Genomic DNA, 7,171 nt, shown 5'->3' with positions numbered 1-7,171 from the left:
CTATTTGATCATTTTGAGCAGAAAGCCTTAAACATGTTGGGTGGCACCCCATCTTACAGGGCTGAACGGACGAGGAAACGTAAAAAGTTTGCTGATGAATCAGCATCCCCAGATGTTGTGCTTGAGGGAAGGCAACTGTTTCAAATAGAGACATTTATTGCCTCTATTGATCAACTGAGTTCAAGCCTTAATCACCGTCTGGAGGCCTACAAACATCTGAACAATTTGTTCAGTGTCCTTTTCTCTTTGGATACAGAGTCCAATGCTTCAGTCCTTCACAAGGCCAAGATTCTCACTGAATCATACCCATCTGACCTCAATGAAAGTCTTGGACAGGAGCTTATACAGTTCAAATCTTTTATACAGCTCAACAACACTGATGAGGAGAGGACCCCTTCAGGACTGCTCAAAACAATAATACATTTTGGACTACAGCCTACGTTTCCTAATACATACATTGCGCTACAGATTTTTCTCACTCTACCGGTCAGTAACTGTGAGGGAGAACGCTCATTCTCTCTTTTGTCAAGAGTAAAAAATGAGCTGCGCACAAGAATGACTCAGAAAAGATTAAATGCGTTATCTCTAATGGCAATTGAGAGTGAGCTGACAAGAGAGTTGGACTTCAATGATGTGGTGGATGATTTTGCAAAATTGAAAGCACGAAAGAAACCCCTTGCTTAAAGGTGCACTGTGTAAGATTTTTAGGTTATTTCCAGAATTCACCCATTCACTAATGTTAGGCTACCTGTTTTCATGAATACTTACCACCACCATAAAATTCTAAGTATCCATTATGACTTGGAGAATTGCACTTTCGCCATTTCTGGGAAGTGTCACCTGGATTGTGAAGATAGGATTGACTTTAGGCAGAAGCTTGGTGCTTTCTCTGGCAAACTGAACCTCAAGCTTCATTCTCTGCAGCTTTGCATTCTTGTGCAGACTTTCATCCACAAGGAACTTTTCAACTTCCCCACTATCGTGAAGGGGCCATAAAAAGATTTCAGTGTGTCCAGCATGTCTAGTCTCTTACTCTCCTTTCTTTGAGCCATCTCTTTTTTCTCATCTGCCCTACTCTCGAATTTTGCCTTCATGAATTTACTCCAGTTGAGTTCAACCTCCCTTTTTGCTTGTGCTGCTGCCTTGAAACCTCTGAAGCTCCTGGCACTTCTGTAAAATTATTGACCTATTGACTGCTTTCAGTGTGCCCAACTTCTTCAGTTTGTAGTCCACCTTGCCACATTGTCTCTCCATCCCAATGTTGTGCACAGGGGTGCCATCAATGTTACTAGCCTGTTCACTGACAGGGTCCATTGGGAAGGTCTCCTCATCCATCCTCTGCCTGGCCAGGACAGTCTTCAGATGGGGCAGCATGAGATCTGTCAGCTGCTTCACTTCATCCAAGTATTCGGCAGCCACGTCTGACACTGAGTTCAGGACATGTCCAGTGCCTGTCCAGCCACTATAGCATTCTTGGAAATGGGCTATCTTGACCTGCATGCAGCCCTTGTACCATGAACTGGCCTACACCTTTCTTTGTGGTGCTCTCCGATGCATGTTATCATTTTACCTTTCTCCTTCTCCTCAAGCTTAACCACAAATAGATACAGACTTTGAGCCTCAATTTGCTGCCCAGCTGCCGTTATGCCAAAGTGTTTTCCTAAGATATTATTTTATTTTTAATGATAGAAGGGAGGAAAAGGGGGCAAAAATCATGTCCGATTTAGTTTTGTGGGTGGGGTGGGGGGTTTATTTCATGATAGCTACCAACTTCCAATACATAATATCTCTCAAATGACCCAATGCACCATCACTGAAGTGGGCATAATCATTTTCCAAAATGTTTATTTTTAGGCCATTTATCCCCTCCCCCTGTGTCTGTGTGAAACCTGTGCTTGTCAGTGTCTGTGTGGTATACCTAATATTGTGTGTGCAGTATGTGCACTCTTCTTTACAGGACAGTGTGCATGTCTGTTCACAGTATACTGTATTTCTTGCATAGTGCGTGCGTGTGTTTTTGCGCCCGCACGCGCGGGGGGTTGAGGGGCCAAGACCATGTCAGGCCCAGGGGGCCAAAATTTCTTAATCCGCCCCTGATGATGACCCTGTCAGTATTTAATACCAAATCAGAAAGGAACTCTGAAAACTCATCTAAAAATTCAGAGTAAGGACCTGGCGGACGATACAAAGTTACAAAAAGAAGAGGTTTTCTTGCCTTGAAATTTGGATGAGGGAAATTAAGGGTTAAATGTTCAAAAGAGTTGTAGGTATTAACTGTTTTGGGAGTAATCAGTAAGTCAGACTGGAAGATTGTTGCTACTCCTCTTCCTCGCCCAGAACTTCTGGGTATGTGAAAATTTAAATAGCTTGAAGGAGTTGCCTCGTTTATGCTCACATAATCCTCTTGCTGCAGCCAGGTTTCTGTAAGGCAAAACAAGTCAATGTGATTATTACAAATCAAGTCATTAACTAGCAGACTTTTGTTTGTTATACGTTTGTTATTTTTCTTTTCTTCATTATGGAGTAATGAGAGCAGTAGGCTTTAGGCTGCCCTGCAAGGGTTTAAAACCTGGGTTTGAATGGAGACTAAGCCATTCTTAAGCACATATCAAGGTGCTCATTTTGAGCCTGGATCCAGATTTATTTTTTAATCTGTTCATGGTGGAGAATTCTGCTTCACAGCAGCAGGTTGAGCCAAACATCCTCTAAATGTTCAGGCACTGCTCCGGTCCGGCCAGGTCAAGTTCCGCTATTGCCATCGCATCTAACAGGAAAAAGAATGGCAAGAAGAAACGATTTGTGAAATTTAAATATAGTAAAAACAGATCAGTAACTATAAATTAGAGCATAATTCTTATATATTTAAAAAAACTAACACTGTTTATTTAAAAGATTGGATGCAAACTACCGGTACTTCAACAGACCAGGGAGCAGATTTCTCATCTCCATCAGAAACTGCACATTTGCTGGATGCTGATGGGGATTTTTTTAATATGTCATATTAAATTAAACGTTCATTTCTGCATGTTTTTCTCCTTTGAATTTAATTATAATATTGCGCATGCTCCTTTGAGCTCCGAGGAAGTCGGAGGCTGTAGGCTTTGCTTTGAGCAGGAGTTCTGATACGCTGCAGGGCGGAGCGGTGATGGAGGATGTGGGATTTTGGGGTAACAGGAGAAGCGGCACAAGTGACATTTAGACACTGTATTCAGACATGCTGTAATTTATAAATGTTTTAAATCAGGTTGGGTCCAGATTAGCCAGCAGGTGGATCCGGATCTCTGAACTAGAGGCTATTCTTAATAAATGTGATTTGAAATTTTTTTATTTATTTATTTTGTCAAATCATAAAATGTCTAGAATGTTAGCTATCTGTCCTTTTATGTTATAACTTATCTAAAGATCATAGATCATCAGAAAGGTGAATTGATTTTGCTTTCAGCAACAGGTTTGGTAGAGTCTAAAAAGTCAAAATGTTATTGATCTGTCTGATGACAACTTCATACTTTTTCTCAAGAAACAGACAGCAAAAACAAATGTTTAATTGATCTTTAAATAAAGCATCTGAGCAGCTATGAATACCAACAGTTAAATTAACAGTCTGGAAGCTGCTTTAAATAAGATCAGGCAATTAAACCCCAATTTTCGAACAAAAACGTTAACAAAAACGTTTAAACCAAAACAAAAAGTTGTCAGCATCGGGATTAACAGTACTGTTGTTCATTAAAAAAGACCCTGAGATAATGCACAGAAGTTTGATAAACAATTTTTACCTCCCTTTGAAAAAAAAGTCTACAAAAATTACAAGAGCAAAGAAATGTTTTATTTAGGTAACAAAGTAACGCCAAAGGAATATGAAAAGATGAAGAAGTTACCAGGTAAACCTGGCAATGAAAATTTAGAGGAAGTATGATGTAACGAAAAAGCACTGAAGAATCCCCAAAAACTAAAGTTCTTAAAATGTATTTTTAAATTGCCAATAACATCTGAACAAAAGCAGAGGAGGGAAGAGTACCCAAAATCTTACTCAAGCATAGTCGCTTTAACTCTTTGTTAGTCATGTAGTAGAAAGTAGAAAGTAGTTATCCAAGAAATTACTCAACTGAAGGGCTGGTTATCCTCCCACAGCAGTGTGTCGCACTGAGCTGGTCGCAGATATTTTTGATTTATGCCCAATATTGAAGCATGGTCTGCACTATGTTATTCCACGCCACAAAGCAATCCAGGAGGAGAAGGGGTCCAAGCATTCTCACGCACCTCGCTCTTCTAGCTGGTACATCTTCACGGGTCGTTTTCCACAATGGTGGTCATACAAACAAAACAAGCAGGTAAGGAACCAAACAGGAAATACACATAGTGTTGAGCGGATGTAGATTTGACCAATCAGAGGCCTCCTGTCTGCAGCATTTTCTTAAATAACATTTAAGCACAACTATTCCTAAAAGTATTTGGTTACTAAAGGTTACTTGGGGAAATACCACTAACTTAATGTAACTAGTTGTTACCCACCAAAGATTTTGAGGACAAAACCTTTAAACACAGATGTCCAAGCATTTGCTTTGTATTCTATTGGATAATTAGAGCTTTATAAAATGTAAAGCAAAGTATGCATTTTGTTTTGATGCAATTTTCCAATATCAAATGATCCAGCCTTGTTCCTTTTAGAAGTTTTACAAAATATTTAAAATTCTGGTTAATGAACAACAAATGCTACTCCCACTATCTGGTATGAAAAATTGATTTAAGATTTTTGTAATATATTTTCATATATAGGTGCTGTTTTTACTATTATGAACATGCCAGTTATTAGAAAAGCTGCATGTTTTTCGAAATGTCTGTAAGACTTCACTGTAGTCATGCAGTTATTATTTTGTAGCCAACATAATACATTTCCTTTCTATCTTTATGCCTTTCTTAAATAGCTATTGTGTCTGTAATTTCTTTATATCATAGTGTTTTGGTTGTATCTCTTTATTGTTGTTTTTTTTCCACATTGCATTGTATCGTTATGTTGTGTTTTTGTGACTTTCCCTCCTGAGGAAATAAAGATGGTATTTAGCAGTGGTAGTGAGCCTCTCTCTCTTGTGTGCATGTGTGAGTGTCTGCTGCATGTGTGGAGTGGAAGGGGAACGAGTGTGAGGTTTTCTAAAGGATTGAACTTCACTTTGTACAGTGGTATTTATTGTTTCGCACATAAACACATTCTATTCTCACTGGTGGTTCAATAGTGTATTTTCCAGCAGCACCAGCCTTTAAGCTCGGTGTGATGGCTGGAAAAAGGTTATGGTGCTGCAGGCTTTAGGAGCCTTTCATGTAGAAATGGTATTAAAGTACTGGTTGGTGTGGATTTTTCGTTAGGAGTGTGGTTGGGGAAGTTGTTGGGTGTGAAACTGTGAAGGCAGCGTCCAGGTTGAACAACGCAGTGGTTGTTTTTGGACTCAATTGACAAGATAGACACCATAGTTGAGAGGGGAACAGTTTTGAGAAATATGCAAACTACTGTTTTCCCTTTATTGGACCCTACCAGAAAGATCCTCCTGTCTAATTTGCCACCTTTCATCAGCAATGATGTGTTGCTGAAGCAATTGTCATGTCATGGTCAGGTCATGTTGATAATGAAAATGCTCCTGTCGGGTTATAAATCAGCAAAGTTGAAACATGTTTCTTTTAGAAGGCAAGTGTTTATGATTCTCAAAAATGATATTAAGGAACTCAGTTTGATGAAGAAATTTAAGGTTGATGGCTTTGATTACACAATTTTTGAGGCAACGGAAACTATGAAGTGTTTTGGATGTAACCAGGAGGGCCAGTCAGTCTGTAAGTGCCCTGAAAATATTCAAAAAGACTTTTCAGGTTAATGAAAATCAAGAGCCAGGGACATCAGCGGATACTGTGAATGGAACTACAGTGGGTGCAGCTGGGGAAGGAACTCAAGAAATGAATGCTGTTGTAACCCGGGAGTAAATCCCAGTGATTTCCTGTAACATGTTTAGATAATGAAGAAAGATCCCAGTGATCATATCTGTGTATTTTTTTCACTTCCATCCTCTCATTGCTACACAGCCGATTGCTGTTGAGTATCAGGGTCACATGTGCAACAGCCTATCAGCTGGGTATATTAGTTGGAGTGGGGAAGTTTGACAGATTATGGCATGTTGGGAGAAGCAGAGCTGCAGGAGCTAACTACTTAGCCGAGATGACATGGAAAAAAATCTGATTGTCTGACATACAAACTACGGAATTGGTGAGTGTTTCTCCTGTGTGGCTTAATGTTAGCTTATTGATGTCTTTGTTGTCTAGCTGCTATATTACTGATTATACAAACAGATGCCCAGACTAGCTTTGAAGAACCCATATGTGAACAATGAGGTGCCTTAAATATGTATTGAGCACTTTTTTATATTAGGTTTTCTTTATATTTAATTTCATACTAATTTATTTAGTGCATATTTATTGAATTTTTCATGGATGTAATTTATATGGAACTTTAGAATTATCTGTAGTGCAAAGAGTGCCGCTTACTCAACTTGTGTGCACACTCGAATGTTTTTGATTATATATATATTGAGAAAATGGTCCTGTTTTATTATTCAGGCCAGGTGTTGATGGCGAGCTGAAGGTCCAGGCCTAGAGCTTGAAGAAAGATTGCACTTTGGGTGCATGAAGAATTTGGATCTCCTGCCAGGCTGGTAGGAGGTTTTTTGCAGCCAACGAACAATATTGTTTTCCGCTCTGCTCTGATTTTTGTCAGTCAATGACCTGCACTGCACCAAGCACTTTAAAGGGAACTTGCTTGGGACCTTTAATCAACCCCAGCTGGGGGTGAATGGACTGAAGGGATGTGCTTTCATTAATTGTGGAATTGATTAATTTTGTTTTTTCTCTTTTGCTCATTTTATATGGCCATTTGGACATTTCACTGAAGCTGTAAATATGTATACCTCTGACCCCTCCATCACTGTATAGACCACTTTATAGTGAACTGATCATTCAGAATGATGATCACTGCTTTTCACTCCCTGTTGGTGGCGTGACTCCGCCTCCCCGTACAACGCCGCCACCATCTTTGTTCTTTCTCACCCCTAAAACTAATCCCATGATGCTTTGCAAGCAGAGCTGTTGCAAAGCATTCTGGGATATATCTGCTCACCTAGGGACCATGGATGATCCC

Source organism: Cyprinodon tularosa, unplaced genomic scaffold, assembly GCF_016077235.1.
Source record: "Cyprinodon tularosa strain WSP-4 unplaced genomic scaffold, ASM1607723v1 ctg848, whole genome shotgun sequence".
Taxonomy (NCBI): Eukaryota; Metazoa; Chordata; class Actinopteri; order Cyprinodontiformes; family Cyprinodontidae; genus Cyprinodon; species Cyprinodon tularosa.
This window is presented reverse-complemented; position numbering follows the sequence as displayed.